The 16,828-nt window shown below is 39.3% G+C and overlaps 1 protein-coding gene across 1 annotated transcript in view; it reads right to left on the reverse strand.

The window, feature by feature from the left end:
* The window catches only part of FOXN3 (forkhead box N3), a 264,746-nt gene that overhangs the window by 191,157 nt on the left and 56,761 nt on the right, over nucleotides 1-16,828 (reverse strand). The window lies entirely within an intron of this gene.

Here is a 16,828-nt window from a genome sequence, read left to right on the forward strand (position 1 = left end):
ACACACACACACACACACACACACACACACACACACACACACTGGTCAATGACCAGTAAATATTAAATTATTATTATTATTATTATTATTATTATTATTATTATTATTATTATTAAATTATTAAATATTTTCAGGTCTGGATGGTTGAATCCATGGATGCAGAAGAGCCAGCTGTAACAGGAAAGTTAAGATTAAGCTCTGGGTTCTTCCCATGTGCATAAACGAAGAGAGGGGGAAATCTCACCATGCAGTCTGCTAGATCGTAAAGCCACCAACTAAAATATCTTTAAAAAGAGATTAAAGAAATTAATAAGAGTTATAGCTACCTATGGCTACCAATCAAGATGGTTGTATGTGGTTTTGGTACCAGAGATAGTATGTATAACACTTGCTGGAGAATGTGAGCAGGAGGTGTTATTGCACTCATGTCCTGCTTTGGGTATTCCCATAGGCATCTGGTTGGTTACTGTGGCAATAAAATCTTGAGCTAAATAGGCCTTTGGTCTCACGAAGCATAGCTGTTTTTACAGGCTCTATATGAAAGTTACTAACACAGATACAACACACAGAACTGAGTTCTCCAGTCCATATGTTACTCACACATGCTTTTGCAGAGAGAACTAAAAATCTCCATAGCCACAATAGTGCAAACCAAATAAAGCAAATACTATATCTGCTTTTCATTCCTTCCTATCTGTCACATACATAAATTCACACTGAACTGAACTGTCACATTCCAAATTTCACATACAAACTTAATTTGTGTAAAGAAAACAATTACACATCTCTAGTTGATATCTATGATTCTCCAGCAAAAATTATCTTTCGTAAGGATGTGGATTATTACTACCATATTCAGAACAATGCCAGGAATCATAAGACTTCCCTTTTCCTTTTGAAATGGACCAGAGATCAGGATAACAAACAACTAGTCCCTCTGGTCTGCAGTGGAGACTAAAAAAATGAATAATAATCTATGGACTGAACATCTCCAAAACGGCATGCTCACAAACATGTTAGACTACAACTCCCATAATCTTCAGATACCAGAAGAAGCAATGGAATCATGCGATTTGCAACATAGGATGAGGAAGGCTCATATAGACTAATAGCACAGCATTGATAGGTGAAAGTCCTACAAACTACAGCTGGGCTTATGCTTTTTTATCCCTGAATCTTATAGGTTGAGAACAATGGTGGACGTTTATCCAGGATATTGTGTAACAAATTCCCATACTACACACGCCAACCTGATACATCTAGCCAGTCCTGTATCTTACGAGGGACAGGAATTAATAATTAAAACAATGGCCCTTGTAAAGCAAAATACCATTGTTCTTTTATCCTTGCTTGCCCTGCAAGCACAGCCTGTTTATCTAAAGCTAAAGCGGACCTTGAATTATTAAGTCAAACATCTCTTATCTCGTAGCCGTTTTGTTGTTTTTAAAACACAACCCAAGTTACCAAATACTAACCCCACCCACAGAAATGTGGGCACTCAAAGAGCTCCGAGAGTTACTTCAGACTGAGATAAGTAGGTAAATCAACAAGAGAGGAGACATTCACTGTCTGTTTGCCATTGGTGTCAAAAGTCAAGTGTCTCAACAAAAAAACATGTAGGTCGATTTAACAGTCAGTGTTCTTAGTAGCAATATACAAGAGCTCCTCTGGGTTGTTTTGATGTCTATTTTTAAAAAGGCATAGCCAGGAAAGGGAAGAATAGAACTGTCCAATTTATCAAGGGACTAGTTCTATGCCACTTGATGTTAACAGCAGAAGTGACATTTTAATTTAAAATTAAATTAATTGACAGTTCTGGAACATAAATTAAAAGAGAAGAGGAAGAAATCCATGTACGTTACAAGAATGACTCTTAGGATCAGCCTGACGAAGATTTGCATTCTAACAGTACAATCCTATAACATGTTTACTTACTTCATTCTCACTATGCTCATTAGGGTTTATGCCCAGGATGACAGCATTATTCTAGCAAGTGCAGATTGGATTAAGTTACCCATAGCACCAAGATTGATTGGATAAAACCATTAACCTCCAGATATCCTCTCTTTTCCCAGACTTCTCTCAAAGTGTAGGGCATTCTATAGGCATTCGTATATACCAGTGGACAAAAAGTAGACAACTTGTGGTCCTCCAGATGATATTGGACAGCATCCCCCATCAGCCCTAGCCAGTATAGTTAATAGTGTGCATGGTGAATACTACAGTCCTACAACATTTGGAAGGCCACAGTTTGCCTACTCCTAATGTATTCCTTTTCAGCTATGGAAACTCATTGGGTGACCATGGGCAGGTCACAGTCTCTCCACTTCAGAGGAAGACAAAAGACAAACTTTCTGTGAATAAATTTTGCAAGAAAACCCTGAGAGGGTTACCATAATTCAAGGTTGATTTGAAGGCCCATAACAGCAACAATGTAAACAGATTATTTATTTATTTCACTTGTATGCTGCCTTTCTCCCAAAAGGGACCCAAAGCAGCAACACCTATAAAACACAGCTACACTTAAATATGCTTACAGAGAGAAGCAATTTATTCAGTTGGTTCACTCACCAATGCAGTATAAGAACGTTTTCACACAAGGCCTCTTAATGTACATTCCTACCTCCCTAATTTTTGCCATTGATTAATACGGGATGGAATATGGAAGATAAATTGTTTGTAAAACCTACATGAGCTGGAATATATAATTGCATTAGAAAAGACAAAAGTACAAAAAGCACACTGGAATTTACACCATTTCTTCTTTCCTCCTGATTTCCTAAAGTGGGGTGGTGAGAGGAAAATAAAAATAAAGTAAGAGCAGTACTGGATCTTCCAGACAGTTCCTGATTCTGTATAATACACACGTAACCACTATCTTTCTTTCATTCAGTAAGAAATGATTCAGCTATCTGCTTACATAGCTGCAACTCTAGCACCATGGAATTTTTTTGGCTCAGTTCTGGAAAGAAAGAGCGAGAGGTATTTGTTGGAAGGGGGAGGTTAATGCAACAAATGCAACTCAAAAGATTCATTGGGGGAAAAGATTCAAGTATAACTTTGCTGTTGTAGGAAACATAAGGGGTAGCTGTGTTGGCCATGCAGCAAAATATAACAACAACAAAATCCATAAAATAGTGATACCTTTATTGGCCAATCTTTGCCTGATGAAGAAGCCAGTGAAGCTTTGAAAGCTTGCATGATGTAATTTTCTGCATTTTGGTTGGCCAATAAAAGTATAGCTCTTTTTTTAGATTTTAATTGTTGTTGTATTTCCCTAACATAGGTATGCCCAGAAACAAAGAGCAATGTCAATTTCACATCCTGATTTGGAAGAAGAGGTGAAATTGTCAAAATTCCCTTTAGGGCTATAAATGAAAATGTGTCTCCCCCCCCCCCCCCTCTCTCATATACACACACACACACAAAATAAAAAGCATAAACACCATTGCCAGCAGAAGCAGAGTTAGTTCTTCCAGTGCAAGCTATTTGCCTGGCAATCCATAAATACATAGCAACCTTCCCTGATCTGTTGTCTTCCAGATGTATTGAGCATGCTGGATGTTGATGGTGGAAGTTGCGGTCCAAAACATGCAAAGGGCACCAGGTTGGGGGAAACTGCTATACACACTGCCCTTGCCACAAAAGAATCAGGCAACATCTCTTTTTTTCCCCCCTGCAGAGCTTTTGTCAGGAATTTCTTTTGTCAGGAGCCCTAGAAGAAAGTTTGTTCCAAGCAGTGGGGACTGCTTATAATAAAGAGACAGAAAGGGGATAACAAGCATTGTCTAAAGAAGATACAGCACAAGCAGGAAGAGTATCTTTTCACACCCCAAACCCATCACCATTGCCCTCATATGGCACTTACTGCATCTTAAAGGCTGTGAGACAGGAGAAAAGAGATGAGACCTGTGTTATGTGGGGGTGTTCCTCCAAGAGTAAGGGACTAACCTTTAGAATGCCTGCTTGTGTGAAAACATGTTATTATGCTCAAGTAATGAGACATTCCAGAGGTGGAGCCAGTAGTACCTCCTGGTTTGGTCCTGTTTGGAAGGAGATCACTGGCAGTTACAATAAAAAAATATAAGCTGAGCATAGGTAGACAAACAGTTCATATCAGGAGTGATAAATTGGTAGCTGTCCATATACTGTAGGACTACAACCATCAGTCCTAACTAGTGTTGTCAGTGGTAAGTCATGATGTGGACTGTAGTACAGCAACACCTATAGTATCACAGGTTCCCCGTTGCTGGCTTAAACAGTGCAATAGACAGACAAGGTCTGCTGGCTTGCATTACACACCAATACTTGCTTCAGAGATCTTGGGCAACTCCTGATCTAAGCAGACATCCACCAAGTAATGGTTCCTGAACCCCCAGGTCTCTGTGTCTTTCCCCTCTTCTCTCTGACTCATCTAATCAGACACAGGCCAATTTATTGACAGTAGTCTTGTACTTGGATCACTTCCCTGACAGATTAGTGTATAATTAAAGTTATACAGTCATCCTACTGCTTTCCATTAAGGACCATTTGAATCCTCATTTACACTTAAGCTGCAGCTATGAAAATCTACAGAGACCTGAATTTATTGAGAAAATGAGCATCACGTATGAGGTTAACAACAATCAGTGGAAGTAAATTATATGTCTGGAGTTTACACATTTTTGAAAATACAATTTTCATGCAATAAAAATGATGTGAAATATTTTGTGTAACTGTCTGTTTATCATAGCTTGGATGTTGCTATTTTAGTTGCATGTGCTTCCCACTTATAATGAAATGTTGTATACTTTGCCCTAAAATTATACACTTTGAGCATATTGTCAGTAAACACTGCAAACCTAATCAAGAATACATTGACTCATGAATGATGGGAAACACACACACCAGTCCTTGCAGGGCAGATATAATAAAAACAGTCAACTTGCTCAGATTTTTTTTATCAAAACACAAAAACATTTGCCTGCATGAAAATTAAGGCAAAAATGCTGTTATGAACAGGTTCCTTATTTGAAAAATAAATAAAATAAATGAGGACATTTTCTACTTTAGGCAAATAGATGAACAAACAAAATGAAACTCTGACCAAAAAATCAACATTATAATTCTTATACAAGATAAGTAGCCACTTTTGTCTTGGGGTACCTTGAAAGACTACGAACTTTACTGCACAAGCAGCAGTCATGCTAGGAAAAATAAAATGGCAAAATACTGCTTTACAGGCATCCATCATCGTACTTCAGTTAGTTGCACAACCAATGCTGCTGCCCCCATCACTCCCATGCCCCCTCTTGGCTTAGAGACTACAGAGTTGTGTATTAAGCGGTATATTTGTGACAGGTGTTTCCAATCTCTGTGAATAGCACAGGTAACTGCAGCTACCTGACATACAAAGCCTAGTAAATATTAAACATCTCATAATCACTATTACATACCTTCCAACATTTCACAGATGAAAACCAAGCAAAATCAGAGTATGAAGAAGATAACAAAGGTTATTAATGCGAAAGAACAGACAAGCTAGGAGAAGCTGCAGCAGTTTGCTTTTGCCTGACTGTACTGGAAAGGCACATTTCTGCCCTCTCCCTTCCCTTCAGCTAAGTTAGCTAAATGGAAATTACCTTTGCATTTTGAACTCAGTTTACAGCACTTGACGTAAACCAAAGACAAAGGGGAAAAGTGGGAGCAGGAGCGGAAAACTGAGGTACTTTAAAAGCAGCGGAACAAGTGAGATAACAGGGGGTGAAGCAGGAGTGACCCTGTCAAATTGGGATAGTTAGAGGGTATACACATTGTTTCACACATTGTTACACATTATTTCACAGTTTTGTCAACAGCACACACTGTTCTTTAACCTTGTCATAATCTGTCTCACACTGCATTATGAAATGTGTTGTTGTTGTTGTTGTTGTTGTTGTTGTTGTTGTTGTTATTTTGTAACCAGAGTGATTTATAAGGGAATATGTTAAACTACTTCAGAAAGAACAATGAGGAAAAGCAATTAAAAACAGTACATTTTTTTCATTTATATTTCAAAAAATGAAGGTGGTGAGATTGCATGCACCTGTGAGGCAAGAGACTATGCTGACAACAGCAGCACAACTGCTAGGGTCTTCCATGTCAGGCAGGTTTCTGGTGAGAAGCCAGTCTAAATGTACCAAACAGCTACTGCATAGCATCAGTAGTAGTGATTAACACTGAAGGATGATCACTCACAATGGCAGTGGCAGCATAGCTAGTGCCTGTTAGTACTGCGCAGAAGAAGGGAGGGGTAAATCATTGAAGCATTCTACCATGAAAAACCTATGATGAGAACATCCATAATGATACAAGAGTCAGTGCTAGAAGATAAGACTCCAAAGTTGGAAGGCACTCAACAAGAATAAGGAATGCAAGAGGCTTGAATCAGGAAAAGCTAGACATAGTAAAACAAGAAATGAAACATATAAACATTTCAACACTTGCGTGAGCAAGCTGAAATGGACAGGAAGAGGTCATTTTGAGTCAGGTACTCAGACAGTGTTTTACTCAGGAAACAAAAATCCAAGAAGAAATAGAGTGGTATTAATAGTGGGGAGAGATGTAGCAAAAGCATCAAAGGATATAATGCAAACCCAACACAAGCAACAGCCTTAAATGCTAAAAGTTGGGGATGTTGTATGATCCACAGTGGAATACATTGCATTATCAAAAAGAAAGAGACAATGGGAAATAAACTGAATAACTATAAAAAAAAGAGATGAAATGATGACAGATTCATTCAAGAAAGAACCATTTAAAGATGAATTCACAATTTTAGAAAGTAAAGTGGAAGATGTATTCAAAGCACTTGGGAGAAATAAATCACCAGGAACAGATGGCATACCAATAATGCTGTTTCAGGCTACAGGAACAAAAGCGACTCTAGTTCTAACTTAAAACTGCCAACAAATATGGAAAACAAAAGATGACCCACAGATTAGAAATACTCAATATATATACCAAACCCTAAGAAAGGGGACACCAGGGTTTGCAGTAACCACAAGACCATTGCATTACTCTCCCATGCAACCAAAATGATGATCAGAATTCTGTAACAAAGATTTTTTTTCCATATATTGAATGAGAAATGCCAGATGTCCAAGCTAGGTTCAGAAGAGGAAGAGGCACCGGGGATTACACTGCAAATATATGTTGGATAATGGAGTGCACCAATGAATTTCAGATGAAAATCGGCCTGTGCTTTATAGACTATAGCAAAGCCTTTGATTGTACAGATCATTAAAAACTCTCAAAGAAATAGGTTTACCACAACTTTTGATTACCCTAATGTGTAACCTGTACTCAGGAAAGGAGGTTACTGTTAAGACAGAATACAGAGAAATATAATGGTTTCCAGTTGGCAAGGGGTCAAATAAGGCTGTATTTTTTCACTTTATCTGTTTAACTTACATGCTTAGTGTATCATACACAAAGCTGAATTAGAGTCTGAGAAAGGTGTGAAAATTGGAGGAAAGAACAGCAACACACCATACTACTAGCAGGAAATAACAAAAACTTGGAACAATTACTGAGGAAAGTAATTGGGGTGGCCTGTACCCGACTCTTTCCCTGACAGATCGGGGCTTCAGCTGCCACAGCGGCAGCCCTGAGGCCCCGATCTGCTGCTTTTCCAGGCTGCGGGGAAGCAGGAAAAGGCCGCTTCCCCACTGCCTGGAAAGGGGTGTCCTTGGAGCTTCATGCCCCAAAGACACCCTGACAGCGGTGGGGAAAGGAAAAATGGGACGCTTGGCCCCTTTCTCCTTTGTGTCGCTGGCGCAGCCGTGTAAAGGTTGCACCAGCGACACAAAACCCAGAAGGAGCTCCAAAATGGAGCTCCTTCCAGCGCCACGGAACAGGCACCACAGGCACCCTTCCGCAGCACCAGGACATCACACCCGCCCTGCTCCGTTTGGAGGTGGCACAGCCGTGACGTCCTAATGGCGGCACCCATGTAGAATAGGCACTGTCATTTTGTACGTACCCTGTACGTACTAGGGTTGGGGGCATCTGAAAGAGACGCCCCCAGGCAACCCTAGTATGTACACGGTACGTTCTAAAAGGCCTGTTTATAAAGGAAAGTGCAAAGGCAGGTTTACAACTGAACATTGGGATAGTGAAAGATTTCCTATACCTTGTCTCAGTCATTAATCAAAATGGGAACTGCAGTCAAGAAACAGAAGATCAGGACTCAGAAGAACACCTATGAGGGAATTAGGCAAGTACAGTCGGCCCTTCTTATACACGGATTTTTTATACACGGATTCAAGCATACACGGTTTGAAAATGTTCCCAAAAAAGTATAAATTTACCTTGATGTTCCATTTTTTATAAGGGACACCATTTTGTTATGTCATTATATTTAATGGGACTTGAGCATACATGGATTTTGTTATACACGGGGGATCTTGGAACCAAACCCCAGCGTATAACAAGGGTCCACTGTATATCACTGACTACCAAAGTCAGAATTTTCCATGCCACTATATTTCCAGTATCTACCGTATCTACTCAACTATAAGTTGACTTCATGTATAAGTCAATGCCAGATTCTGGGGCCAAAATTATTAATTTTGCTATGACCTATGGATAGGTCGAGAGTAAAACTTTGAGGCTCCTTCCTTGTGTGTATGTGTGCATATGGCAAGAGAGACTCTCACTGAGGCTTTTTGCTTTATTGTTTCAGCCAGACATGTGGGCAGGTGGGAGAGAGGCTCTTAAACAAACAGCAATATCAATCAGCCATCCAGGATTGTTTCTGCTAGCTCCAGAGAGAAATAAATTCCTCTCTGCATTGTATGGTGAAATCTGCAAGAGCTGCTATCACATTACCATAGTGACCTGTAAATAAGTTGACCTGGGATTTTGGAGTCAATTTTTGGGCATAAATTTTTAGATTTATAGATGAGTACAGATGGTTTATATGGTTGTGAAAGCTAGACAGTGAAGAAAGCTCGTAGGAAGAGAATCAACTTGTCTGAAATGTGGTGTAAGAGGAGAGCTCTGCAGACAACTAACTAAAGACAAATAAATGGATCCTAGAGCAAATCAAGCCTGAACTCCCACTAGAACTGAGTATCTAAACTGAGATTGTCATCATTTAGTCGCATCATGAGAAGACATGACTCACTAGAAAAGACAAGGAAACTTGTCAAGGTAGAAGGCAGCAGGAAAAAATATAGACTACACGACAGGTGGATAGACACAATCAAGGAAGCCATAGCCGTGAGTGTGCAGTCCTAAGTGTGCAAGATCTGAACAGGGCTGTTGATGACAAGGTGATTTGGAGGTCTCTTATTCATAGGGTCACCATAAGTTGAAGTCGACCTGTTAACAACAAGCATAATCAACAGACGAACATTAAACATCTCTGGGTGGAAAAAAGAAGACATGACAGCAGTTTCAGCCAGAAGAAACCTGGAGAGGTGTCCAACAGACCCACAGCTGAAAGAGAAAATAAAATAAAACAAAAGTGCTCCTGATCACTGTCTGCTGTATCACTGGAAAAGGCCCCATCTGCTCATATGCTCACTTACTTCACACCTCATGGTGGCACCATGAGCAAGGTCTTCAAAGATGTTAGCAAACTCTCAGCACTGTCCTTTAAATCACACACAGGCACATCTAACTATATCTGTTATAGGTAATTGCAAGTTAAACATACCCAGCAACATTTACTCTCTAATTAGATTGTCTAGGGATGCAAAAGGAAATATTTTGTTTCCATCTGTCAGAGACAAGAAAGTTCATAGGAAAAGGTTAATGCATTTAATTAACTGCTAATCAGCTTTTTAAAAATCTACTTCTCTTGCATTTAGGTTAGGGAGGTGGACTGACTTAAGGTTATTATGAATTGTCATGCAAGTTTATGTTAAATGCCTCCATAAAAACCTTACCATGATGAAAGTAAAAATGGCATCTGATAGAGAACAGGTGGACTTGAAGATGTCTCATTCACAGGGTCACCATGAGTCCAGATTGACTTGAAAACAGCTCACAACAGCAAATTTTACTCCCCCATGTTGTCTTATGTTTTTAGTTGCTTGGGACAAGAAAACACCCTACATGAACATTTGAAAACCCTACTACTCACCCATTCAACAAAAAAAACCATCTCGCTTGCTTTAACGCCTATCTCGTAACCTCATCTCATTATCCCCTCAATTGTTCTCCAGATGTTATATACACAATAAATGTATCAATCGAGTAATATTAATCCCTTATTATGTTTTAGCAATGGGATGGGGAAGCAAGATCAGTTGCTGAGACTGCTAACCTCAACACAATTCATCCCATTAAAACTACTTTTGAATTTGAATTTTGTGACCTAAAGATTATAATTTCTCAATACTGAGGGACAAACAAAAAGAAAGTAAGCTTCCAATACATAAAAGAATTGGGCTTTGCATAAAGAACCCGCTAGAAAATGTAAAATTTGTTGGATCTTTAGCACTGTCCTATTTAATTACATTGTAACTTAATTATCAAATTTAATTATTAAATTCTACCTTAAATCAATCACTTTAGTTAAAAATAAATTTAATCACATGCCCCTTTCAAGAAAACATTTCCTACGTTATCAATAACTTTACTGTTTTCTACTAGGGATTCAGCCTGTGCTGGGTGGAGTTGCACTTCCCTTGATAAGGGCTGTCCAGCCCAACCCCCTGCCATGCAGGAATACACAATCAAAGCACCCCCAACAGATGGCTGTCCAGCCTCTCTTTAATAATCTCCAAAGAAGGAGACTCCACCACTCTCCATCAGGAAGCATGAAAGCTCAGGTTTCACTGGCGACCAGGAGTGTTTTTGCAGTGTCAAGTTTTGTGCTCCAGCTACACACATTCATTGTGACATTTGATCTGGCCACAGTGACACATGCCTTAGTTACATGTTCTTTTCTGGAATGTGCTCTTTGTGGATCAACCTTTGAAGAGTTTTTAGAAATTTAAGCTGGTCCAAAGAGCTTCAGCCAGATTGTTAACTGGGGCTAGCTACAGGGAGCACCCAACTCCTTTATTACAGCAGCTCCACTGACTGCCTGTCCATTTCTGGTTAGAATTCAAGGTGCTGGTGATGATCTTTTAAGCTCTAGATTCATGTTATCCAAAGGACTATGTTCATCCATATTAGCCTGCATGTACTTTGAGATTTACTGCGGAGGGCCTTCTCTCTGTCCCACCATCTTTGAAGGAGCATCTGATGGAACATGGAAGAGGGCTTGCTTGGTGGCTGTATCTCAGGAACCGGAAAGCTCCCAGAAAATTTAGTCTGTTTTCTCGCTTTCCTCAGGAAGCTTAAGACTTTTTAAAATTTAGCAGGCCTTTGAAGTCTATTTAAGGGGACTAAGCTGTGCAGAACTGTGCTGTACATGTCTCTCTCTCTCTCTCTCTCTTTACATCTGTATGTGTGTCTGTATGTCTCTCTGTGTGTGTTTTACCAGCTATGTTTTGTATCTGGTTATAATGTCAAAGATAGTTTAGCAATATTTTTAATTTTTATATTTGCCATAATTTTAGCTATGCTTCTTTTACCTGTTTGTTGTAAAGTACCTTGAGTGTCAGACTGGGAAAAATGAAGATATAAATAAATACAAAAAAAAATTAAAAATAAATACACCGCTTTGATCTAATTTGGAAAAGCGGTATATAAATAAACATTATTATTATTATTATTATTATTAATTATTAATTATTATTATTATTAAAAACAACATTAGTTCATATCACTGTCACCTGCAAGTACATGCATAAGATTCTAGAACTAGATATCCAACTGCAAGCACATGCATTTGATTCTTGAACTAGATATCCAACCACAATCATATTAATAGATTCTATATCTAGGCTTCTAAGTACAAACACATGCACGAGATTCTAGATAAACTGATCCATCTCACCCAATATTGTCTATGTTGTACAGATGAAAAGTTTCAGAGTGGAGTTTTTCAAGGTCTGGCTGGAGATGCCAGAAACTGAACTTGGGACCGTTTGTATGCAGAGCACACACCCAGTCATTCAGCTACAGGGAGTGTCATCCTTATGCTACCATAATGTGCTGTTTCATCTAAACAGCTGTCCTGGGAAAAACTGCAGGGTAAAAACTTGTAGAACGTGTCTCATCTAACTTTCCCATTGGCAAAGTACCAACAACTATCCTGTGGAAAAGGCTTGTCTTCAGATGTTTGGGGCCAGCAAGAGCCGACTTAGATAACACCTCCTGCTTTGTATTAGCTTTGTTTCTCATTATCTCATTTCTCTTGAATACTGCAGTTATAACACATCTTTTGTCAAATAACACCTTCCCCCCTTTCTACATGTTTTCTAAAATATAAAGTCATGAATAAGAAAGCCAGTGTGGCGTAGTGGTTTGAGTGTTGGACTACAACTCCGGAGACCAGGGTTTGATTCCCAGCTCAGCCATGAAACCCACTGGATGATCTTGAACAGGTTGCATGCTCTCAGCCTTAGAAGAAGGCAATGGCAAACCTTCTCTGAACAAATCTTGGCAAGAAAACAAGAAAACCCCATGATAGGTTTGCCTTAGGGTCTCCATAAGTTGGAAACAACTTGAAGGCACACAGCGCGCACACACACACACACACAGAGCCCTGAATGGATAAAAGGATATGGGCTTAAATTTCCAAATGAGTGCATCACTATTATATTACCCTGTGAAAATTGTGCAATCGCGATTAACATTTTCACACAATGTCACAATTAAAGAGCCATTATCCTGGGAATAAACAGGCAATAAACAGCAACAAATCATTCATGAATGGCTCTTTAATTGTGATGTGTTTGAAAATGTTAATCGTGATTGCGCGATTTTCATGAGATAATTGCTGTTCAAGCCCCCGATTTTCCCTGTGTGATAAAGTCCTAAAACAGGAAATTGTAACCCAGTAAGATCTGCATTAAGACACTGCAGTATGGAATACTCTAGCGCACGATTCTGGCTTTCTAATCAGCCATGTAAACCTACTGGGTGACCTTGTGCAAGTCACATTCTTTCAGCCTCAGAGGATGGCAATGGCAAATCTCCTCTGAAGAAACTTGCCAAGAAAACCCCAAGATAGGGTCACCATAAGCCAGTAATGACTTGAAGGCTCACAACGATAGTCAGCCATGCTTCCCTCCCCAAAAATATGCCATTATGTTCCCCTCCTCCACAGTTCTCTGTCATCTTCCCAGCAGTGTTCCATGCCCATTCAGTGTTGATCAAGCAGTTTGTGAAAAGGAGATCACCTCAGTTTCCCTTGCTTCAAAAATATTTTTCATATTTCAGTAAAATGCAGTGTTTCCTTGAGCCCATTGATTCATCTTGCTTGTATGTAGACAGTGTGTGTCTTGGCTGCTATACATGCTTGGAGAATGAGTTCTCTCTTAGGGGCTTGTCGAGACAATCAAAAATAATCCCGGTAGAATGTGGGTAGAATCTGTCTTGTTCACATGCAAATTGAATACACCCATCTTATTTTGGGGGGGCAGTGCCAAATCACTTACAAAAACCAGGACATATGCTCCTGATTTTCTTCTTCTTCTTTCTGTTCTATCCTGAAAGATTCACATTGTTGGCTGTGTGAATAACCAATACGAATGGAACTGGGATAAAATATGCATATGCTGAACATATTTTGAATATATCCACACCATTGACTCCATCTTTATTTGCAGTGCTGACATGTATAGGCAAAAGAACTCATAGAAATGTGCAGAGATGCAGTTCTGATTAAAAAAACCCAGTGTTAACAACAAATTGGGAATGTATGACAGATTATTCGCATAGTCGTGTTACAAAACAAAATGTGTAGACAACCCTTTAGACTATTTAAGATTCCTTGGCTCCTTTAGAACTCCTGTAGAAACTTCTGAAGAGAAAATGAAAATGAAAAGTAGCCAAGAAAAAGACTAGAACATTGAAAAAGAGGGCTCAAAACCTTTGTAAGAGTTTCAGAAATTGGGGGGGAAATGTTGATGGATAGATAGAAAAACCATATGGAGAATCCCCCTACCCCAGTGCATTTGCCAGGCTGCGTATATGATGTGCGTAGCGGCTACCGCTTCTTTGGCGAAGAAATGTCTGAAGCATGAGAGTTGCTGGACCAGTGCTGGGCAAACAGAAAGGGGAGCCTGAATAGAACACAAAAGCAAATCCAGCTCTGAAAAGAGGCGGCCTTCCCTGCTACAAGCCGGTCAACTGCCAAACTGTCGTTTTGCCATGCGGCTGAACAGAAGGCCCATGTAATGACAACCACCAAACTCATTTAAACTCTGAAAAGGTGACTAATGAGCTCATTCATGGTGCCTATAAATTATTCACTACAACACTGACCCCACTCAAGACAAACGGCAAAGTAAACTTTAAACACAGAGATCCAGGGCTCCCAATGTGACGCCTGCAAAGGGCTTTTGCAATGAAACAGATAGCAGGCTCCCTTTGTCCAAAGTCATTCTTATGTTTGCACTTTTTTAAGGACCTTTAATTAAGTTAAAGCAGGCACAGCTGTTACACATTTATTTCTCCATTACAGAGGGCCTTTCCCTTTCAGCCCCCATCTTTCCCTCCCTCCCTCCCCAAGTCCTTCTCTTTCTCCCTATTAGTTATTACAAGCAATCACAAAGCTCTATAAATAGCTTTAAATTATATTCTCCAGAAATTGAAGGGTGACCTTAAATTGAAACCCCGCTCTACAAATGCAAGAATACCAATACACACACGTGATTAATGAGAAACACTGTGACCAAAAGGGAAAGGATTGAAGCAACAGTCACTTTCAGTTATTACAGCATTTGATTACCCAGTTTTGCATTTGCTTCAGCTCAGCATGCAGTGTTTCAGTGAAGAAACAGTCAAACCTCTCCCTAAAAAGCTACCCAAGCATGCACGGTGGTACATTTTTATGGTAACTTTACACTCAATCTAAACCAATGGGGGTCAGATTAAAAATGATTTAGGATTAAAAATTCAGATTAAAACTGAGTAACAAACAAAGATTCCTAAAGTGATCTTGCTTTTGTAGACTTGAAAAAGACCCAGTCTACGAAAGCTTGTGCTAAACATCTTTCAGTCTCAAAGGTGCTACAAGATCACTTTGCGTACTAATACAAGATGAGTACAACTATGTCTTTGAATACTACAAATTTCTGAATTCACTTGTTTTTTTCTGTGACTAGTAATGAATGCAATCACTGCAAAGTTTGGAAAAGTCACTTTTTTGGATGACAAATCCCAGTGGCCCCAGCCAATATGGATTATGTCCTTCAACTGAAGCAAAATTTGAAAATTCTGGCACCTGTTTTTCAAAGGAAAAGTGCAGTGAGCATTTGGTATGTGCTAGCATCTCGTTCCAGGACCCCCGTGGATATCAAAATCTGTGGATGCTCACATGCCATTATATACGAATGGATAATAAAATGGTGTCCCTTATATATAAAATGGCAAAATCAATATTTATGGATGGTTGAATCCATGGTTCTAGAATCCATGGATATGGAGGGCTGATTATATTTTTTCCAGGCGTTGAATTAGTAACCCCTCTGGGTTTCTTTCATATTATTATTTTTATAAAGCATGCTCTGAGCAATGTTTTAAACGAGGCAGCTGCATCCATTTTTTTCTTGAGCCTCAAGGCCTCTTGACACATGGTTACTTGCTAAAAGAGATGTCTACTTTGTAGGTGCTTTCAAAGCAGAATTAATAATCAGGTACTTATTAATTCTGCATTTAAAGCACCTACAAAGTAGAAATCTCTTTTAGCATTGCAAACTAACACAGTGGTTCTCAAAAGTGGGGCAGGACCCCTAGAAGGGGATGAGAGTTGCTCATGGGAGACATAGGACTTGAAGGTCCTGTTCCCCCCATCCTCTTCCCAAACTTTTTAATGTATAACATTTACACATGTGTTGAGTTAAATACTGAATTTACTTAAAAAAACTGTTCTAATTTGAACAATTTTATTTCCTTATGAAATGTTAAAATATGAATATACATGAATGCGAAAATGAAAATAAGTACAGTAAATAAACAAAACTTTTTTGTTCATATATTACATCGAATGGGTATGTGCATGCAGTGTCTGCATGTATATATAAAGGGTGGGTGGGGGCTCCCAAGGGAAAAAATGTTTGGGTGCCACTTATGTATATAAGTAGTTCTTCAAAGAAATGACATTCTTGCAAGGAAACCTGTCTTGTGAGAAACTAAGACCTTAGCCAGCATGGTGTACTGGTTCGAGCAATGGACTACTGCCTTGGAGACACTCAGCCATGGATGATCTTGGATAAGTCACACACTCTCAGCCCCAGAAAACAGTGATAGGTTTATCTTCGGGTCGCTATAAGTCTGAAATGATTTGAAGGCATGCAACTACAACAAAAGGCCTTATAAACAACAGCCTACTATACGAGCTATTTTAATAGCATGGTGAACTCAGAGGAATTTATACACTTAACATCCTCAACAGAAGTAGTTAAAATGCTAAACAAAAGAGGCAGCTGTTTGCTTTAAATGAGACTTTGCCCAACTTGGCCCACCGTTTTGAGGCTCTTTTGAGAAGACAGACAAACTGCTCACATTACTCTCAAAACTGCAGTTGAAATCTTAGGTGAGGGAGCCTCAGAGGGAAGTAAAAATGAAACTAAAATTCAGATTCTAACCTCTAATAGGGATTCTTCCTCTGTCAAGCCATTGAAAGTGGCAGGCAGATGGAATAGCAGAAGCTACTCCACAGCTCAGAAATATGGAGACAACAGTGAAACACTCCGAAAGCTTATGCTACTCCTTTTTTCACACAATCAGTTTGAAAGAT

Source organism: Sceloporus undulatus, chromosome 1, assembly GCF_019175285.1.
Source record: "Sceloporus undulatus isolate JIND9_A2432 ecotype Alabama chromosome 1, SceUnd_v1.1, whole genome shotgun sequence".
Taxonomy (NCBI): Eukaryota; Metazoa; Chordata; class Lepidosauria; order Squamata; family Phrynosomatidae; genus Sceloporus; species Sceloporus undulatus.